We start from the raw sequence: 22857 nt of genomic DNA, 5'->3' as shown, positions 1-22857 counted from the left end.
CGCTCGTCGATAGTGAGTTCCTTAAAAGGAACTATGAGGGTCTCATCTGATAGACATTTCTTCAGATTCGACACGTGAAATACATTGTGAACTGCACCGAGTTCAGCTGGTAAGTTCAGTCTGTAGGCTACTGGGCCTATTCTTTCAGTGATTTCGAACGGTCCAACATACCGTGGATTGAGTTTGCCTCGTTTACCAAATCGAACCACACCCTTCCAGGGTGAGACTTTAAGTAAAACCCGATCCCCGACCTGAAATTCCAACGGCCTCTTACGCTTATCCGCGTAGGCTTTCTGACGGTCGCGTGCTGCCGCCATGCGTTGTCGTATCTGTGCAATCTTTTCTGTGGCGTCCACTACAATCTCTGGACCTGTAATCTGACTATCCCCCACCTCTGCCCAACAGAGAGGTGACCGGCATTTACGTCCGTACAATGCCTCGAATGGAGCGGCTTGAATGCTGGTGTGGTAACTGTTATTGTATGAAAACTCCACTAAAGGGAGGTGCTTTTCCCAGCCGTTGCCGAAATCGATAACACACGCTCGAAGCATGTCTTCTAGAGTTTGAATCGTGCGCTCAGACTACCCATCGGTCTGAGGGTGATATGCTGTGCTCATGTCTAAACGAGAGCCAAACGCTTTGTGCATCGCTTGCCATAGGTCTGACGTGAATCGTGCATCCCGATCCGAAATGATGGAGGTGGGCACCCCGTGCCTCGAAACAACTTCTTTAAGATAAATGTCTGCGAGAGTGGAGAACTTATCCGTTTCCTTTATAGCTAGGAAGTGTGCAGACTTGGTGAGTCGATCCACGATTACCCATATTGTATCGTTCCCACGCTGAGATCTAGGTAGGCCTGTAACGAAATCCATGGAAATTTCTTCCCATTTCCATTGAGGTATCTTAGGCTGTTGAAGTAGGCCTGCGGGTTTCTGATATTCAACCTTGACTCTTGCACGGGTCAAGCACTTGCCAACATAGGTGGCGATGTGGGCTTTCATACTTGGCCACCAGTATGTTGTTTTGATATCGTGGTACATTTTATCTGACCCTGGGTGTACCGAGTAGCGAGACTTGTGCGATTCGTCCATCACAAGCTCTCGTAGACCGCCATAAAGTGGGACCCAAATACGCCCCGTTACATAGTAGGCGCCGTCTTCCTTTTGTTCCATGCGTTGCCTTGAGCCGCGTAAGGCTTCAGCTGTGACGTTTTCGGGCTTCAATGCTTCCACCTGAGCATCTCGTATCTGTGCAGGAAGACTAGACTAGATGGTGAGCTGTAAAGCTCGTACGCGTCTAGGTAGAGTGTCTTTTCGACTGAGAGCGTCAGCCACAACATTGGCCTTGCCTGGATGGTACTTGATGGCGCATTCGTAATCATTAAGCAGTTCGACCCATCGTCGTTGACGCATATTCAATTCCTTCTGCTTGAAGATATGCTCGAGACTCCTGTGATCGGTGTAAATTGTGCACTTGGTACCGTACAGGTAGTGTCGCCATATCTTAAGCGCAAAAACAACAGCTCCCAGCTCTAAATCGTGCGTCGTGTAGTTCCGTTCATGAACCTTGAGTTGACGAGAGGCGTAGGCAATAACTTTATCCCACTGCATCAATACACAACCAAGCCCCTGTATCGATGCGTCACAGTAAACCACGAAGTCATCCGTGCCCTCGGGCAGTGAGAGGATAGGTGCGCTGCATAGTCTATCCTTCAGGTACTGAAAAGCAGTTTCCTGCGTATTACCCCATCTGTAAACGACACCTTTCTGTGTCAGCATAGTAAGCGGCTGCGCGATCTTGGAGAAGTCTTTGATAAACCGCCTGTAGTATCCCGCCAAACCCAAGAATTGGCGTATTTCTGTTGGTGTATGCGGTGCAGGCCAGTTCCTGATCGAATCTACCTTGGATGGATCGACATGAATCCCATCCCTGTTCACCACATGGCCTAAGAAGTGGACTTCACGAAGCCAGAAGTCGCATTTAGAAAACTTTGTGTACAATTGCTCCTTTCGAAGGAGTTTCCAAGATAAGACGTAAGTGCTGCTCGTGTTCCTCCTGACTCTTGGAGTAGATCAGAATGTCGTCGATGAAGACAATGACGAACTTGTCAAGATAGGGTTTGCACACCCTGTTCATAAGATCCATGAAGACTGCAGGCGCGTTCGTAAGCCCAAATGGCATGACTAGGAACTCGTAATGGCTGCAGTGAGTTCTGAATGCTGTCTTGGAGACGTCCTCATCCCGGACTCTCTGCTGATGATAACCAGTCCTTAGATCAACCTTGGAGTAGTAACTCGACCCTTGCAACTGGTCGAATAAGTCGTCAATGCGTGGAAGAGGATAACGGTTCTTCACTGTGACCTTGTTCAGTCCGCGGTAATCAATTTCACATCCTGAAGGTTCCATCCTTCTTTTTCACAGATAATTGGTATCCAATAGTTCTTGTAGCTCCCCAAGGCGAAGAGATAGGTCGGATAAATCCCTTATCCAAGATTTCTTGTGACTGCGTCGATAGTTCTTCCGATTCTGGTGGAGCTAAGCGATATGGTACTCGAGCTATGGGTGCTACTCCTGGAGCGAGCTCGATTTGAAATTCGTCCTGACGATGAGGCGGTAGACCAGGTAAATCTTTAGGAAACACCTGAGGAAAGTCGCGTACAACTGGATGGTCTTCCAACTTCTTTTCTTTCGCTGATGCGTCAGTAACGAGAGCCAAAATTGCGGTGTGGCCCTTCCGCAAACATTTCTGAGCCTTCCGGAAAGAGGTGATGCCAACCATAGCACCACTCTTGTCGCCTTGAACTTCGAGAGGTTCTTGACCCGAACGAGGAATGCGAACAATCTTTTCTTTGCATAGGATTTCTGCTTGCTGTTGCTGCTGGCGATTCCGATTTGCAGGCCGTGGACTCCTGAATCCTTAGCTCCATGGCCCATCTTGAGACACCTCTGGCAACGTCCCTCGTTGCACTAACCACCGTGGTGTCTGTTGCATTAGTTACACGTTGGGTGTATTCCCCGATATCCACCCTGCCCCTGACCACCAGAAGTTGGCTGGCTCGGCTCTGGTGATCACTATTCTTGCGCTGCTGCTGTGCTTGAGACTGAATGGTAGCTGAACCCTTGCTGGAATACCCATCCCATTTCCGCTTGTTGTCACTAGGAGTAGCGGGAGTAGCAGAAGTGATAGCGGTAGTAATAGTGCTGATACAACTAGGCAGCCTGTTCTGTTCCACTGCCTGATCCGTGAGACGATGAGCTTCAATTTCTGACCCCGTCATTTTCAAATGGTAAGGCTCCACTTCCAACTTGTGGATGTCATCATGCGTGCAATATTCCCTTTTTAATGCGTTCTTTGAATTCGTTCCAGGGGGTGGCGTTAGCAGCTGCCAACCCTAGAATCTGTACTTGCGCGTTCCACCAGGTTAGCGCGATTCCTTCCAAGGTACCAGTGGCGTACTTGACCCCGCGAGTCTCAGGGCATTCACGCATCCCGAATACTAACTCGAGCTTCCCAAACCAATGGAGTAGTCCCACTGCTCCTTCTGTGCCACTGAATGTGCTTGGACGACAGTCCTTGGAGTTCTTGAATGTGTAGACAGGTTGCTGTGCGTTCCGACCCGTTGCGCGAGAAAGATAGGTCAAGGTTAAGCGCGAGAGTTAGGTCACGAGAGTAGGATCTAACATCCTAGAATAGGTCTGTAATAGCAGGTTATACCTCCTGCTTGTGCGGCTGCAAGTGCCGCAGCAACTTGTTCGTTAATGAGAGCCGTCAACTGGGCTTGAGTCATGTCAACACGTCCAGACATGATCGAACAGTAAAGGTAGCATAAGTATGAATGGTTCGCGAGTAGTGCGATGACAGAAAAGTGTAGGCACATAGGTGTTCTTAAACAGTAACAAGTAGTAAGCAAAGTAATGTAAGCATACTACGAGCAAAATTCTATGCAATTCTAGTATGTAGGCAATAAACAAAAACCTTATTACCTAGGATATTGAGTCTTGCACGTGGAGCGAAGCGTCGTTGTGGATCGTTGAGAGCACTGTTCTGGTTATAGTCTGGTTTTAATAAAACGTTTTCCCATATTAAAACCTAGTTCTCTATAACCAATGGCTCTGATACCAATCTGTCACACCCCCAAAATCCACGTGCGGAGTATCACCGCTTGGGAGCGTGACTGACCAGGATCAAGCCACCAATCATATAGAACAACATGTATAGTAAGAGTATTTGCCATTAAACCAAGCCAAATCCATATGAAAGGTGTTTCAAAACATAAGTAAGTTATCACTGTTTAGCGGAAGCGTATAATTAAAACCCATTATAATAAAGTATCAACTGTCATGAGTGTTTAACAAGATAATCACGATCCAAGCCCACAACGACCAGCTCCTCCCTGTGCAAGCTCCATGTATCTAACGACCTGCAAGGCATGTAACAGAGGATCAACAACTAGTTGAGCGAGTTCACAGAAAGTAAATGCGTAATAGTATGTTCGTTTGTAACATGTGGCTCTACTGGGCCGATAGTACGTTCCATTGGTGGGGGCTTCCCATGTTGTATATCCACTAGACTATTTGTAACCATGTGTGTTCTTCACAATCCAAGAACAGTAGTAAGTATAAGTTCACGTAGGTCTTACGTGAGTATCCTTCACATCCGAGGATAGTAATTAAGTATAAGTATCCTTCACAACCGAGGATAGTAATATGTATAAGTATCCTTCACAACCGAGGATAGTAATTTAGTATAAGTATCCTTCACAACCGAGGATAGTAATATGTATAAGTATCCTTCACAACCGAGGATAGTAATATGTATAAGTATCCTTCACAACCGAGGATAGTAGTAAGTATATGTGTACGTAGATTGCACGTATGTGTCCTACACAACCGAGGACGATGGTATGGTAGTCTAGTGATAGTGTCAGTACGAATCTTTTCAACCTTATTCCTTTAAAACCCATTCCCAATCCCCGGGAATCCCATGCCTTAGTAAGGGTGTGAACTCACCTTGGTTTGCTCGGTATGCTAGGTTATGCACTCACAAGTAATTAGTTAAGTCCTATAGCGTGCAGTTATACGAAATCAGTCCAAGATCATAAAGATTCGCATGCAAGTTCATATCAGATATTGCTTGGTCATTAACATCATGCATCACATAAACAGGTTGTCATATTCATAACATTCATGTTTCACACACGTGCCTTTCACAGTTGCTGTAATATCGTTATTCATTAGCATGCTCGACAGAAACATGTAAACTAACAGGAGTTGACAACCCTTAGAGTAATCATACTAACAATGTTAATACATTACGACAAAGCACCTCAAAGGAAGTCGGACAAGAGATGAAGGGGGGCTTCCACTTGTAAGTCGGACCACCCTGACCTATTGCCAACCCCGGACACACACTCACATAAACAAGAACTCGGAGGATATTATTTAAAGAAACTCGGGCAAGATCACACCCATAAAGGTTGGACGGTCATGGGGGTGTAGACATGAAACTCGGACCCCCTTTTTATTGATCAAACTCGGACCACATTAAGTCCTTGATAAAACTCGGGTAGCTCATGAATCATCAAACTCGGACATCCCTGATTTGCATAAAAGTCGGACTAAACACTCACCACTAAACTCGGACATTTTATGTTCTATGTAAACTCGGACCAAGTGGTTTACTCACCAAACTTCGGGCAACATATAACAGGAGTTAAACTTGGACATGATATGTTATAAAACTCGGGCCACAACAGTTCACAAAAGTCGGACCTTGCAAATTAAAACATGAAACTCGGATCATGAATATAAGTTTCACAAAGTCGGGCAAGGTGTTCTCATAACATAAAAACTCGGACTAAAGTAACATGCCAAACTCGGACTATGTATCCAATATACAAAAGTCGGGCTATGTGTTATAACAAGGAAACTCGGACACACTCATAGAACAAAAAGCTCGGACCTTTGTTTTATTATAAACCTCGGATCATAAATTATCACAAAACTCAGACATCATGTACAAATCAATCGTCGAGCAAAACATAGTTCACATAAACAACAGTTACGTAAAAACGCTTAAAACCCTAACTTCATACAATGCGATCATTGAAACTCAATTGTCAATCACAATTCTACAGTTCTTGTATCTTAACATCAGGCAACAATCACTCAACATACAACATTATTTCACAATCACTAGAATGAATCAACAATTACAGAACTATCATGAGAAACTAGGGTTTACAAGAATCACAGGAATCAAGGATGGATACAATCAACAATCAATTAGGGTTTACAAGTATTACAATGGTTAATAAACAATTACCTTGAATGATTCTAGAGAAATAGAGGAATCGAAAGTGATGAATGCCTTGTGCCAATGATGGTGGTGATGATGATTGCTAGGGGATTAGAGAGTTGCAAGTACGTGGTTTGTTTTGTGTGCAAATGATTAGTGAAAAGGGATTAGGGTTAAGTATCTCTATGATTTCACTAATTACCCTCTACCTCCCTAAGTATCATGTTTTACACTTGAACACCATCTCATAACAATTTCATAGTTTCACCACCAAGTTTACCTATTTGACAAGTTTATCACAATTTACACATAACCATGCAAAATCACACAACGTATACAATTCCATAGCAACAAATTTTGAAATTAACCAACTAAACAAGACAGGACGTGCAATAATAAATGCGAAATAGAATCTTTGAAATTCGAGTTGTCACATTATTCCCAACTTAAAAGAAATTTCGTCCCGAAATTTGGTACGCACTCACTGAGGAAGCTAGGTAAGCGGTATTGTTCACTGATTTTCCTGGGGTGTCACATCATCCCCCCGTTGATTTGGAATTTCGTCCCGAAATTCCGTGGTAGTAGCTTCGGTCTCAGTAGTGGATGCATTGGTTCTGAATAACTGGGGGTACTTTTCTTTCATTTGGTCTTCGCGTTCCCAGGTGTACTCTGGGCCACGTCGGGAGTTCCAACGAACTCGAACAAGAGGGATTCTCTTGTGTTTGAGGATCTTAACATCCCGGTCCGTGATTTCAACTGGCTCCTCGACGAACTGCAACCGCTCGTCGATAGTGAGTTCCTTAAAAGGAACTATGAGGGTCTCATCTGATAGACATTTCTTCAGATTCGACACGTGAAATACATTGTGAACTGCACCGAGTTCAGCTGGTAAGTTCAGTCTGTAGGCTACTGGGCCTATTCTTTCAGTGATTTCGAACGGTCCAACATACCGTGGATTGAGTTTGCCTCGTTTACCAAATCGAACCACACCCTTCCAGGGTGAGACTTTAAGTAAAACCCGATCCCCGACCTGAAATTCCAACGGCCTCTTACGCTTATCCGCGTAGGCTTTCTGACGGTCGCGTGCTGCCGCCATGCGTTATCGTATCTGTGCAATCTTTTCTGTGGCGTCCACTACAATCTCTGGACCTGTAATCTGACTATCCCCCACCTCTGCCCAACAGAGAGGTGACCGGCATTTACGTCCGTACAATGCCTCGAATGGAGCGGCTTGAATGCTGGTGTGGTAACTGTTATTGTATGAAAACTCCACTAAAGGGAGGTGCTTTTCCCAGCCGTTGCCGAAATCGATAACACACGCTCGAAGCATGTCTTCTAGAGTTTGAATCGTGCGCTCAGACTACCCATCGGTCTGAGGGTGATATGCTGTGCTCATGTCTAAACGAGAGCCAAACGCTTTGTGCATCGCTTGCCATAGGTCTGACGTGAATCGTGCATCCCGATCCGAAATGATGGAGGTGGGCACCCCGTGCCTCGAAACAACTTCTTTAAGATAAATGTCTGTGAGAGTGGAGAACTTATCCGTTTCCTTTATAGCTAGGAAGTGTGCAGACTTGGTGAGTCGATCCACGATTACCCATATTGTATCGTTCCCACGCTGAGATCTAGGTAGGCCTGTAACGAAATCCATGGAAATTTCTTCCCATTTCCATTGAGGTATCTTAGGCTGTTGAAGTAGGCCTGCGGGTTTCTGATATTCAACCTTGACTCTTGCACGGGTCAAGCACTTGCCAACATAGGTGGCAATGTGGGCTTTCATACTTGGCCACCAGTATGTTGTTTTGATATCGTGGTACATTTTATCTGACCCTGGGTGTACCGAGTAGCGAGACTTGTGCGCTTCGTCCATCACAAGCTCTCGTAGACCGCCATAAAGTGGGACCCAAATACGCCCCGTTACATAGTAGGCGCCGTCTTCCTTTTGTTCCATGCGTTGCCTTGAGCCGCGTAAGGCTTCAGCTGTGACGTTTTCGGGCTTCAATGCTTCCACCTGAGCATCTCGTATCTGTGCAGGAAGACTAGACTAGATGGTGAGCTGTAAAGCTCGTACGCGTCTAGGTAGAGTGTCTTTTCGACTGAGAGCGTCAGCCACAACATTGGCCTTGCCTGGATGGTACTTGATGGCGCATTCGTAATCATTAAGCAGTTCGACCCATCGTCGTTGACGCATATTCAATTCCTTCTGCTTGAAGATATGCTCGAGACTCCTGTGATCGGTGTAAATTGTGCACTTGGTACCGTACAGGTAGTGTCGCCATATCTTAAGCGCAAAAACAACAGCTCCCAGCTCTAAATCGTGCGTCGTGTAGTTCCGTTCATGAACCCTGAGTTGACGAGAGGCGTAGGCAATAACTTTATCCCGCTGCATCAATACACAACCAAGCCCCTGTATCGATGCGTCACAGTAAACCACGAAGTCATCCGTGCCCTCGGGCAGTGAGAGGATAGGTGCGCTGCATAGTCTATCCTTCAGGTACTGAAAAGCAGTTTCCTGCGTATTACCCCATCTGTAAACGACACCTTTCTGTGTCAGCATAGTAAGCGGCTGCGCGATCTTGGAGAAGTCTTTGATAAACCGCCTGTAGTATCCCGCCAAACCCAAGAATTGGCGTATTTCTGTTGGTGTATGCGGTGCAGGCCAGTTCCTGATCGAATCTACCTTGGATGGATCGACATGAATCCCATCCCTGTTCACCACATGGCCTAAGAAGTGGACTTCACGAAGCCAGAAGTCGCATTTAGAAAACTTTGCGTACAATTGCTCCTTTCGAAGGAGTTTCCAAGATAAGACGTAAGTGCTGCTCGTGTTCCTCCTGACTCTTGGAGTAGATCAGAATGTCGTCGATGAAGACAATGACGAACTTGTCAAGATAGGGTTTGCACACCCTGTTCATAAGATCCATGAAGACTGCAGGCGCGTTCGTAAGCCCAAATGGCATGACTAGGAACTCGTAATGGCTGCAGTGAGTTCTGAATGCTGTCTTGGAGACGTCCTCATCCCGGACTCTCTGCTGATGATAACCAGTCCTTAGATCAACCTTGGAGTAGTAACTCGACCCTTGCAACTGGTCGAATAAGTCGTCAATGCGTGGAAGAGGATAACGGTTCTTCACTGTGACCTTGTTCAGTCCGCGGTAATCAATTTCACATCCTGAAGGTTCCATCCTTCTTTTTCACAGATAATTGGTATCCAATAGTTCTTGTAGCTCCCCAAGGCGAAGAGATAGGTCGGATAAATCCCTTATCCAAGATTTCTTGTGACTGCGTCGATAGTTCTTCCGATTCTGGTGGAGCTAAGCGATATGGTACTCGAGCTATGGGTGCTACTCCTGGAGCGAGCTCGATTTGAAATTCGTCCTGACGATGAGGCGGTAGACCAGGTAAATCTTTAGGAAACACCTGAGGAAAGTCGCGTACAACTGGATGGTCTTCCAACTTCTTTTCTTTCGCTGATGCGTCAGTAACGAGAGCCAAAATTGCGGTGTGGCCCTTCCGCAAACATTTCTGAGCCTTCCGGAAAGAGGTGATGCCAACCATAGCACCACTCTTGTCGCCTTGAACTTCGAGAGGTTCTTGACCCGAACGAGGAATGCGAACAATCTTTTCTTTGCATAGGATTTCTGCTTGCTGTTGCTGCTGGCGATTCCGATTTGCAGGCCGTGGACTCCTGAATCCTTAGCTCCATGGCCCATCTTGAGACACCTCTGGCAACGTCCCTCGTTGCACTAACCACCGTGGTGTCTGTTGCATTAGTTACACGTTGGGTGTATTCCCCGATATCCACCCTGCCCCTGACCACCAGAAGTTGGCTGGCTCGGCTCTGGTGATCACTATTCTTGCGCTGCTGCTGTGCTTGAGACTGAATGGTAGCTGAACCCTTGCTGGAATACCCATCCCATTTCCGCTTGTTGTCACTAGGAGTAGCGGGAGTAGCAGAAGTGATAGCGGTAGTAATAGTGCTGATACAACTAGGCAGCCTGTTCTGTTCCACTGCCTGATCCGTGAGACGATGAGCTTCAATTTCTGACCCCGTCATTTTCAAATGGTAAGGCTCCACTTCCAACTTGTGGATGTCATCACGCGTGCAATATTCCCTTTTTAATGCGTTCTTTGAATTCGTTCCAGGGGGTGGCGTTAGCAGCTGCCAACCCTAGAATCTGTACTTGCGCGTTCCACCAGGTTAGCGCGATTCCTTCCAAGGTACCAGTGGCGTACTTGACCCCGCGAGTCTCAGGGCATTCACGCATCCCGAATACTAACTCGAGCTTCCCAAACCAATGGAGTAGTCCCACTGCTCCTTCTGTGCCACTGATTGTGCTTGGACGACAGTCCTTGGAGTTCTTGAATGTGTAGACAGGTTGCTGTGCGTTCCGACCCGTTGCGCGAGAAAGATAGGTCAAGGTTAAGCGCGAGAGTTAGGTCACGAGAGTAGGATCTAACATCCTAGAATAGGTCTGTAATAGCAGGTTATACCTCCTGCTTGTGCGGCTGCAAGTGCCGCAGCAACTTGTTCGTTAATGAGAGCCGTCAACTGGGCTTGAGTCATGTCAACACGTCCAGACATGATCGAACAGTAAAGGTAGCATAAGTATGAATGGTTCGCGAGTAGTGCGATGACAGAAAAGTGTAGGCACATAGGTGTTCTTAAACAGTAACAAGTAGTAAGCAAAGTAATGTAAGCATACTACGAGCAAAATTCTATGCAATTCTAGTATGTAGGCAATAAACATAAACCTTATTACCTAGGATATTGAGTCTTGCACGTGGAGCGAAGCGTCGTTGTGGATCGTTGAGAGCACTGTTCTGGTTATAGTCTGGTTTTAATAAAACGTTTTCCCATATTAAAACCTAGTTCTCTATAACCAATGGCTCTGATACCAATCTGTCACACCCCCAAAATCCACGTGCGGAGTATCACCGCTTGGGAGCGTGACTGACCAGGATCAAGCCACCAATCATATAGAACAACATGTATAGTAAGAGTATTTGCCATTAAACCAAGCCAAATCCATATGAAAGGTGTTTCAAAACATAAGTAAGTTATCACTGTTTAGCGGAAGCGTATAATTAAAACCCATTATAATAAAGTATCAACTGTCATGAGTGTTTAACAAGATAATCACGATCCAAGCCCACAACGACCAGCTCCTCCCTGTGCAAGCTCCATGTATCTAACGACCTGCAAGGCATGTAACAGAGGATCAACAACTAGTTGAGCGAGTTCACAGAAAGTAAATGCGTAATAGTATGTTCGTTTGTAACATGTGGCTCTACTGGGCCGATAGTACGTTCCATTGGTGGGGGCTTCCCATGTTGTATATCCACTAGACTATTTGTAACCATGTGTGTTCTTCACAATCCAAGAACAGTAGTAAGTATAAGTTCACGTAGGTCTTACGTGAGTATCCTTCACATCCGAGGATAGTAATTAAGTATAAGTGTCCTTCACAACCGAGGATAGTAATATGTATAAGTATCCTTCACAACCGAGGATAGTAATTTAGTATAAGTATCCTTCACAACCGAGGATAGTAATATGTATAAGTATCCTTCACAACCGAGGATAGTAATATGTATAAGTATCCTTCACAACCGAGGATAGTAGTAAGTATATGTGTACGTAGATTGCACGTATGTGTCCTACACAACCGAGGACGATGGTATGGTAGTCTAGTGATAGTGTCAGTACGAATCTTTTCAACCTTATTCCTTTAAAACCCATTCCCAATCCCCGGGAATCCCATGCCTTAGTAAGGGTGTGAACTCACCTTGGTTTGCTCGGTATGCTAGGTTATGCACTCACAAGTAATTAGTTAAGTCCTATAGCGTGCAGTTATACGAAATCAGTCCAAGATCATAAAGATTCGCATGCAAGTTCATATCAGATATTGCTTGGTCATTAACATCATGCATCACATAAACAGGTTGTCATATTCATAACATTCATGTTTCACACACGTGCCTTTCACAGTTGCTGTAATATCGTTATTCATTAGCATGCTCGACAGAAACATGTAAACTAACAGGAGTTGACAACCCTTAGAGTAATCATACTAACAATGTTAATACATTACGACAAAGCACCTCAAAGGAAGTCGGACAAGAGATGAAGGGGGGCTTCCACTTGTAAGTCGGACCACCCTGACCTATTGCCAACCCCGGACACACACTCACATAAACAAGAACTCGGAGGATATTATTTAAAGAAACTCGGGCAAGATCACACCCATAAAGGTTGGACGGTCATGGGGGTGTAGACATGAAACTCGGACCCCCTTTTTATTGATCAAACTCGGACCACATTAAGTCCTTGATAAAACTCGGGTAGCTCATGAATCATCAAACTCGGACATCCCTGATTTGCATAAAAGTCGGACTAAACACTCACCACTAAACTCGGACATTTTATGTTCTATGTAAACTCGGACCAAGTGGTTTACTCACCAAACTTCGGGCAACATATAACAGGAGTTAAACTTGGACATGATATGTTATAAAACTCGGGCCACAACAGTTCACAAAAGTCGGACCTTGCAAATTAAAACATGAAACTCGGATCATGAATATAAGTTTCACAAAGTCGGGCAAGGTGTTCTCATAACATAAAAACTCGGACTAAAGTAACATGCCAAACTCGGACTATGTATCCAATATACAAAAGTCGGGCTATGTGTTATAACAAGGAAACTCGGACACACTCATAGAACAAAAAGCTCGGACCTTTGTTTTATTATAAACCTCGGATCATAAATTATCACAAAACTCAGACATCATGTACAAATCAATCGTCGAGCAAAACATAGTTCACATAAACAACAGTTACGTAAAAACGCTTAAAACCCTAACTTCATACAATGCGATCATTGAAACTCAATTGTCAATCACAATTCTACAGTTCTTGTATCTTAACATCAGGCAACAATCACTCAACATACAACATTATTTCACAATCACTAGAATGAATCAACAATTACAGAACTATCATGAGAAACTAGGGTTTACAAGAATCACAGGAATCAAGGATGGATACAATCAACAATCAATTAGCGTTTACAAGTATTACAATGGTTAATAAACAATTACCTTGAATGATTCTAGAGAAATAGAGGAATCGAAAGTGATGAATGCCTTGTGCCAATGATGGTGGTGATGATGATTGCTAGGGGATTAGAGAGTTGCAAGTACGTGGTTTGTTTTGTGTGCAAATGATTAGTGAAAAGGGATTAGGGTTAAGTATCTCTATGATTTCACTAATTACCCTCTACCTCCCTAAGTATCATGTTTTACACTTGAACACCATCTCATAACAATTTCATAGTTTCACCACCAAGTTTACCTATTTGACAAGTTTATCACAATTTACACATAACCATGCAAAATCACACAACGTATACAATTCCATAGCAACAAATTTTGAAATTAACCAACTAAACAAGACAGGACGTGCAATAATAAATGCGAAATAGAATCTTTGAAATTCGAGTTGTCACATTACGCTTGCGCCTTTAGTTCAAATTTATATTACGTTGTTACCCCAACTTAAAAATTACGAATTTGCCCCTGTGAAAATTTACAATTTTGCCTCTGGTTCAAATTTACAGTACTGTCATTACTTTAGCTTTTAGCAAATTACGATTTTACCCCAGTCAAAAATACAACTTTCAATCAGTTAAAAATTACAATATTGCTATTGTTTTAGTTTTTTTATCAAAACTATAAAAATGTTTTGTTTTAATTGGTTGACTCGATTTAATTGTTTTTCGTGTCAATGAGCTAACGAATACTCGCTCATTATTCGGCCATCGCCCCGCAACGCGGGCGGGGCATTAACTAGTTATAAACAAACTACAAACTAATGGCAGGTAGATGAGCAACAAGCTGCGCCGCTACCCCTTTCTGAATAGCAAACCCTATCCTGCTAAACACAAAATTCTGCCCCTTAACATGTGCGGTGTTACTGCATACCACCTGTTGAACCTGCTTTAAGAACCGCACCGCGTCAGGGGCGAGAGCGCCAAATGTATCGAAAGCGAACGGGACAAACACGTGCTGATTCTCAATGCAAGCTTTTTCGTGTTTAGCTACTTTGCCTGCCTCTGCCTTGGTTATTGCCTGTCCTGCCACAAACCCGTGATCCCTTAGCCCAACGAGGGGGGACACACCTGTCAATTCGACACACGCGTGTTTCCCTCCTTCCCTACCAAAAACAAGAATGTCAGCGGGTCGTAGCGTAGATCTCCCTTCTAAGGATCAGTCAAGAAGTTCAAAAGAGCTTCCTTTTTTGCCAAGATCCCTGCTCGTTTAAGGACATCATACAGCACATCTCGAACTAAATCATGTCGATATTTAAAGCCCGGTAATTCTTTGCAATGTACTGCATGCTCCCCAAAAGAATCCAAGCAACACTTCCGACATACAGGACACGGGTCATCAACCGAGAAAAGGGGTATCATTAAACCGTACTTGAGGATAGCCCGATATTCCACAGCCGACATACATTGCCCTAAACCTTCGATGGGAACAACAGACAGGAAATCCTGAGCATGGGGGGCTCGCAAACACTCAAACACGGCTCGCTGGCGAGGGGAAAATGCAAACTTCTCTTCAACTGTCTTGACGATTTCGCCATATAAGGCATTCGCCAGAATTTTCTGGGCTTTAATGGGGGTGGTGTCTTTAATGTAGAGACCGCCAAGATCAAGATCAACATCTACTTGTTTTTTATGTTTAATGATATTCCACATTAACCCTCAAGTTTGATGTTATTCCACATCCTTCTACCTTTTTTTTAATGTTTGACGGGTTTCGGGTTGAATTGTTTAATTAGAACACAACCTATATTTTTACTCATGTCAAAATCATCAACTTTAACCCCACACACTTAAAGTCGTGTAACCTAAACATGACCTGTTCTAACTCATTTATCTAAATCTGTCAAATGGGTTGGTGAGTAGTATTCAAGTTTTAAGTTTGTTAAGCGGGTTAGCGGATCAACTTTTAGATTAAACAGATTGACGGGTCAACATGTTTAATCAAGGGTGTTAATAAAAGCACACCCAAAAATCTTATTTTCACACCCTCTATACGGTTCGTATAGAATAATCTTACTCAGATGAAACTATAACCTTAATCCTAGAAAGCGTTGGAGTTCCGACAGTCAAACCTTGTCATAAAAGTCAAGAATAATTAGAATGAACCTCCAAGTTCAATACCTTATGTTATAGACAGTAGATAACATAAAATATTAGAAAGGAGCTAGTCAACAAAGCCAAACCATAGTCACATAATTCGCCGATCCAATTCGCGGTACGAACAGGATCCGGTATATCCCATTTTAGTTTTACACAATTATGAACCTTACACCTTTTTTACTCTCTGATCGAGGTTCTCGGCATTGAAAAATCTTCGTAAACTAAATCACACGTGTATATGTAGACATTTAAGAGATATAAAGTCAAGAAAATCAAGAGCAATGGTGATATATATGCAGATTAGACACCAAAAAATAAACACTCAAAAAATGGCTACAATTTAAGGAATGTGTTTAGTGAGAGCATCAGATTCCTAATTGATGTAGAAAGGTCAGGTGGCAAGAAAAGCTGCTTCCAGAAGGTTCTCAAGTGTTTTCGCTCGACGATTTCATTCTTAGGTGGTTGGTTTGGCCCTTGTTCCTGTAACTCGAATCCTAGCCCGGTATATCCCATTTTAGTTTTACACCATTGTGAACATTACGCCTTTTTTACTCTCTGATCGAGGTTCTCGGCATTGAAAAATCCTCGTAAACTAAATTACACGTGTATATGTTGACATTTAAGAGATATACAGTCAAGAAAATCAAGAGCAATGGTGATATATATGCGTATTAGATACCAAAAAATAAACCCTCAAAAAGGCTACAATTTAAGGAATGTGTTTAGTGACGGCATGAGATTCCTAATTGATGGAGAAAGGTCTGGTGGCAAGAAAAGCTGCTTCCAGGATGTTGTCAAGTGTTTTCGCTTGACGATTTCATTCTTAGGTGGTTGGTTTAGCCCTTCTTCCTGTAACTCGTATCCTAGCCCGGTATATCTCCTTTTAGTTTTACACCATTGTGAACCTTATGCCTTTTTTACTCTCTGATCAAGGTTCTCGGCATTTAAAAATCTTTGTAAACTAAATCACACGTGTATATGTTGACATTTAAGAGATATACAGTCAAGAAAATCAAGAGCAATGGTGATATATATGCGGATTAGACACCAAAAAATAAACACTAAAAAATGGCTACAATTTAAGCAATGTGTTTAGTGACGACATCATATTTCTAATTGATGGATAAAGGTCTGGTGGCAAGAAAAGCTGCTTCCAGGAGGTTGTCAAGTGTTTTCGCTCGACGATTCCATTCTTGGGTGGTTGGTTTGGCCCTTGTTCATGTAACTCGAATCCTAGCCCGGTATATCCCATTTTAGTTTTACACCATTGTGAACCTTACGCCTTTTTTACTCTCTGATCGAGGTTCTCGGCATTGAAAAATCTTTAACATGTATATGTTGACATTTAACAGATATACAGTCAAGAAAATCAAGAGAAATGGTGATATATATGCAGATTAGACACCAAAAAATAAACACTCAAAAATGGCTACAAATTAAGGAATGTGTTTAGTGACGGCATCAGATTCCTAATTGATGGAGAAAGGTCTGGTGGCAAGAAAAGATGCTTCCAGGAGGTTGTCACGTGTTTTCGCTCGACGATTCCATTCTTGGGTGGATGGTTTGGCCCTTGTTCCTGTAACTCGAATCCTAGCCCGGTATATCTCATTTTAGTTTTACACTATTTTGAACCTTACGCTGTTTTACTCTCTCATCGAGGTTCTCGGCATTGAAAAATCTTCGTAAACTAAATCACACGTGTATATATTGACGCTTAAGAGATATACAGTCAAGAAAATCAAGAACAATGGTGATATATATGCGGATTAGACACCAAAAAATAAACACTCAAAAATGGCTACAATTTAAAGAATGTGTTTATTGACGGCATCAGATTCCTAATTGATGGAGAAAGGTCTTGTGGTAAGAAAAGCTGTTTCCAGGAGGTTGTCAAGTGTTTTCGCTTGACGATTCCATTCTTGGGTGGTTGGTTTAGCCCTTATTCCTGTAACTCGAATCCTAGCCTGGTATATCCCATTTTAGTTTTACAACATTGTAAACCTTACGCCTTTTTTACTCTCCGATCGAGGTTCTCGACATTGAAAAATCTTCGTAAACGAAATCACACGTGTATATGTTAACATTTAAGAGATATACAGTTAAGAAAATCAAGAGCAATGGTGATATATATGCGGATTAGACGCCTAAAAATAAACACTCAAAAAATGGCTACAATTTAAGGAATATGTTTAGTGACGACATCAGATTCCTAACTGATGGAGAAAGGTCTGGTGGCAAGAAAAGCTGCTTCCAAGAGGTTGTCAAGTATTTTTGCTCAACTATTCCATTCTTGGGTGGTTAGTTTGGCCCTTGTTCCTGTAACTCGAATCCTAGCCCGATATATCCCATTTTAGTTTTACACCATTGTGAACCTTACACCTTTTTTACTCTCTGATCGAGGTTCTCGGCATTGAAAAATCTTCGTAAACTAAATCATACGTGTATATGTTGACGTTAAAGTGATATACAATTAAAAAAATCAAGAGCAATGGTGATGTATATGCGGATTAGAAAACAAAAAATAAACACTCAAAAATTGGCTACAATTTAAGGAATGTGTTTAGTGACAGCATCAGATTCATAATTGCTGAAAAAAGGTCTGGTGGCAAGAAAAGCTGCTACCAGGAGGTTGTCAAGTGTTTTCGCTCGACGATTCCATTCTTAGGTGGTTGGTTTGTGAAACACCCCAAAACATGAATTATTTAGTTGCTAGTATATTACCACGTTTAAAAGAAGGAAATGTAATAACTAGGTTATTGAACCTAGTTAAATGCTTGGTTAAAACAACAAGGACATGAAATTGGGTTAATTATGAATAAGTGTCAAACATGAGGGGGTTGATTTGGAATAAATGGGAAGATAAAATATAAAATAAAATTAAAACCCCCAAACACACACACCTGGGCGTGTGTGTGTGTGTGTTCGATCAGAGGAGAAGAAGAAAGGGGGAAACCCCTCTCAAACCCTAATCAACGAATTGGATGGATTTTGGCCGAAATCGAACTTGCATGAGCCTTAAAAGTGATTATCTAAGCAAGCTTTAGCCAAGGTATGTCTTAATTCACAGTTTTGATGAACAACCATGAAGTGGGTTTTGATGAATATGTGAGTTTGATCTAAATTAGGATGAAAGTTTGCTAATGTTATCATGTTTATGTTGAATTATGGCTAAATTTTAGTTGTCATAGTGATTTAGAATGAAACCCATGTTCATAAGTATGAGAATGATTATGATGAACATGTGTATGTTGATGATTTTGATTATGTTGATGCATAGGTTATGTGGTAGGTTTTGATGGTAACATGATGTAGAATTTATGACAAAGTGATCTAGCTTGAATAAAGGGGGTTCATGAGGTGAATATGGAAAGAATATGCTTGAATTACTTGTACATTATGCATAAATGTTAAGTCTGCACGCCTAGTGTTTGATGAAATGACTAGGTGAAGCTAGAAAGTAAAATTTTATGCAAGAATTTGGTAATTTGGTATAGGATGTGATAATGTCATGTTTGATAGTTAAGTTAGCATGAGATACGTGTTTTGGATGAAATACATGTGAGTAGTTAGTTGATGAGGTGATTCCGTAAAAGTATGCTTTAGGAATTAGTGCCCTGTGCTTGAAAGGTGGTGCACACCATGAGTCGGATTAGTGGCTTAATGGTAATTTAGGATGACCATGTACTAAGTGAAGAAGTTGTGGACTACTAGTTAAGTATGATGTTATGTCACATTAAAATGGCTAACTTGGTATGTAGTTGTCAAATGTAGGATTATGAAAACGTACGTATGTGTAAATTGATTTTTTGTGTAACTAGGTGATCATGTAGTTTATGTGTCATACAACATCATGTATGAAATGAATATGATGTCATTATTATGGCCTACCATATCAACATGAATGCATACTCATAAGTTGGGAGTTGTATGCTAGAAGGTTGACTTTCTGAAAGTCAACAAAGTATAAATAGCATGGTTAGGCATTTGACACAAATGTAAGAATTGAGAGATCATGGGATATTTGTTAGACCAATTACGTGTTATGTAAGATGATGAATTTGAATTTTTAAGATATTGAACAATGTGGTTGACAATTCATGTCGTATGAGTGTTAGTGAAAGTCAATGTAAATAAGAATTTGGTAAATGTGTGTTAATTTGAAAGAGCATGAATACTAACATTATTATGGCATGACGACATGAAAGATTGGAACCACACAAGCATGGACCAGGCATGGAAGGCTAACGGGTCAAGATGAGGCAAGGAAGCTGTTACGAGCACAGATGCGCAAGGTAAGTGACTTCCGAATCACTTCTTAGTATACATATAGAATTTTCTTGTTTATGGATGAAGGGAAATTATTGTATGGGTATGAAATGAATGAAGGTATTAAGATAAGTATTTAACTAGTTTAGTCGGAGTTAGTCTTCTAAGTTGAAGGTAATTTGATGGGTTTAAACGGGTCGAATAATTATGTATAAGTAAGGTGGCGGTAATGAAATTTGTAAAGATTAAGGACCCGGGGCAAGGATTCTTAGTCTAATATGTAGAGAAATGTTTTACGGACATTTAGAAACTAGTTTCAAGCAAAACGGACGCAAAACGAGTAAGTTAAGCGAGTTTTTGTATTAAAAATGAAAGTTGAACTGGGCATCACCGTAACTTACGGCACCCACCGTAAGTTACGGTGGGTGCTGGGCCTTCTCTCTGCCGTAAAGCAGTTTAAAGCCACCGTAAGGCTTATGGGGCCACCGTAAGCTATGGTAGCCACCGTAGCTTACGGTGGAGGTCAGATGCAAATGTAAAGTTGATGGCATTTTTCGTTTTTCCTTTGAATTCGGACCCCGTGAACCCATTCCAAGCATCGTTAAGTCTTTATTATGCTCCTCAACCCTACCAAATGGCTTGTTAAGTTACGGGTGAGTACGAGACTCATTCTTAAGATCCGAAACATACCCGAAAGACATTTAAATAGCGTTTATGATGCGTGAGTAAGATTGGGATGTGGGAACGAGTATGCAGGGTATTGAACTAAGTATGTGGGCATGCATGTATAGACATAACTTCATTCTAATACGCTTAAACTAATAAGAAATCACGAATGGGAGTGAGTATGTATATAAGTTTGTTTGTACATGTTTTATTATACGAAGGTTTGTAATTAAGATACGATAGTAATGCGTGGAGGATTAGGTAAGTGGGATGTACGAGTTAATATGTATGTATGAATGTATTTATGTAATTATGTAAGCATATGTATGTGTGATCTAAGGTATGCATGTGAGTAGTTATGATTCGTTTTATGAATGCATGTAAGTATGTAGTTATGTATGCAGGTAGGTATATATGTAGGTATCGATGTACGTATGTATGTAGTTATGTATGTATGTATGAGTGTAAGTACGTATGTGAAGACATAATCGTGTATGTATGTAAGTAGATGCGTAGGTATGCAAGAAAAGGCATGTATGTATGTACGTAGTTATGTATGTATTGTATACGTGGTTTCAATACATTTAAGTATTGACGTTTTTAACAGTGTGCCTCGAGAATGAAATGTAATGCGGGTGCACTATTGAAGTTTCGCCAAAGATTAGACACCCAGATGGAATGATTAAATCTAGAAAAAATAACGAGATGGAAAGTATATGTGGATAGAACGTAACGAGACTACATGATTAAGAATCTTGTTTGTATATAATGTATGCTAATGTTGCGAATGTATGTGGTGGATGCAGGTTGTACGAATCACAGATTATCATCACAAGGAGTAGCGATCAAAGACCGAGTCACAAGATAGATTGTACGGGAATACTTGAGTATGTAATTTGATAAACATAAGTTATGTTTTTATTTTATTAAATGAGTACGAGTGATGCATATATTGTAAAAGAGTTACTTTATAATGAACTTTCAAGTAAGTCAAAACGTTTGTAATGAAAGAAATTTTATGGTACGTATTTCCGCTGCATCTTTTGTCAAAAACGAATTAGGGCGTTACAAGTTGGTATCAGATCCATGGTTTGATTGAAATCAAGTATGGGGAGATAAATACTTGAACTCAAACCTGTGTGCTCTTGTGACAAGAAACCCGTACAATCTGACACTCGACCAAGATCTAAAGGTAGAAGTGAAGGTAAGCATGTGCTTAAGTATGTGTTTGAATAAAACTAATAGTATGTTATGTGTAAGGTAAGCATAGTTGCTTGGAAAGGATGATTCATGAATGCGGTCTCGGACCGGCATCAAGGCAAGTAATAGGACAAATTGACCCCAGGTATGTAAATTTAACGTGTGGGCGTATGAAATGGTATAATTAAGCAAGTGAACGAAAATTTTAAATGAAAGTTTTGAAAATGTTACACGTGCCGAAACTTAATTCCTCGGACATAAGGTGGCGATTACACGAAGACACGAAACTAGTATGTGGATTGTGTACCTGGCCAGTACACAAGAAACGTATGACGTTCGTGGGCCCGTGATGACTGTTACAGGTATGTCCGTTAGAATTAGGTAGTATGTGGACGTGAGGGTGAAGAGAAATGTAAGACTCTCAGGAAGGAAAGTATGAATGATATGATAGAATCCGCGGAACGGATTCGAAGCATGAAAGTAATGAAGTATGAATGACCTGTTTGAATCCGCGAGACGAATTCACGGAATGAAAGGAATGTTTGAATCCGTAAAACGGATTCAAGGAAATGAAAAGTAGAAATGATATGTTTGAATCCGCAATACGGATTCAACACATGTAAGGAATGAAAGGTGTGAATGCTATGTTTGAATCTGTTAGATGGATTCAAATCATAGAAGGAAGAAAAGATGTAAATGATATGTTAGAATCCACGAGACGGATTCAAAACATGGAAGGAATGCGAATGATATGTTATAATCCGTGAGACGGATTCAAAACATAGAAGAGGATGAAAAGTAGAATGAAAAAGTTTGAACTCGTAAGTAAGTACGAATCAAATATGTAAGAATTACCGGTTCGACTTCGAAAAGTCAAACTGAAAAAGTTGACGAATGAGTCAAAGGTCTGCGAAATAATGGTTATGTATTGACCCGTCATGAACGGGTCAAACCACGAAAATGATATGTTAAGAAATGGTCATGTATTGACTTGTTTTGAACGGGTCAAACGCACTAAGGTTTTAAAAAGAATCAAGAATGGATTAATATGTAAAAAGAGTAATGTAATAAACGACGCCTGAATAAAACTGAATGAAAAGTGTAAGTCCCTGATTTTATAATGAGAGTGGCAGAAATCATGATGAGATAAACCAATCAAGGTCGGCGTAGGAATGCTCATGAGCGGAAGCTCATTACACGGATGAATGAGGTTGA

The sequence above is a fragment of the Helianthus annuus genome, chromosome 2 (genome assembly GCF_002127325.2).
Source record: "Helianthus annuus cultivar XRQ/B chromosome 2, HanXRQr2.0-SUNRISE, whole genome shotgun sequence".
In the NCBI taxonomy this organism is placed as follows: Eukaryota; Viridiplantae; Streptophyta; class Magnoliopsida; order Asterales; family Asteraceae; genus Helianthus; species Helianthus annuus.
This window is presented reverse-complemented; position numbering follows the sequence as displayed.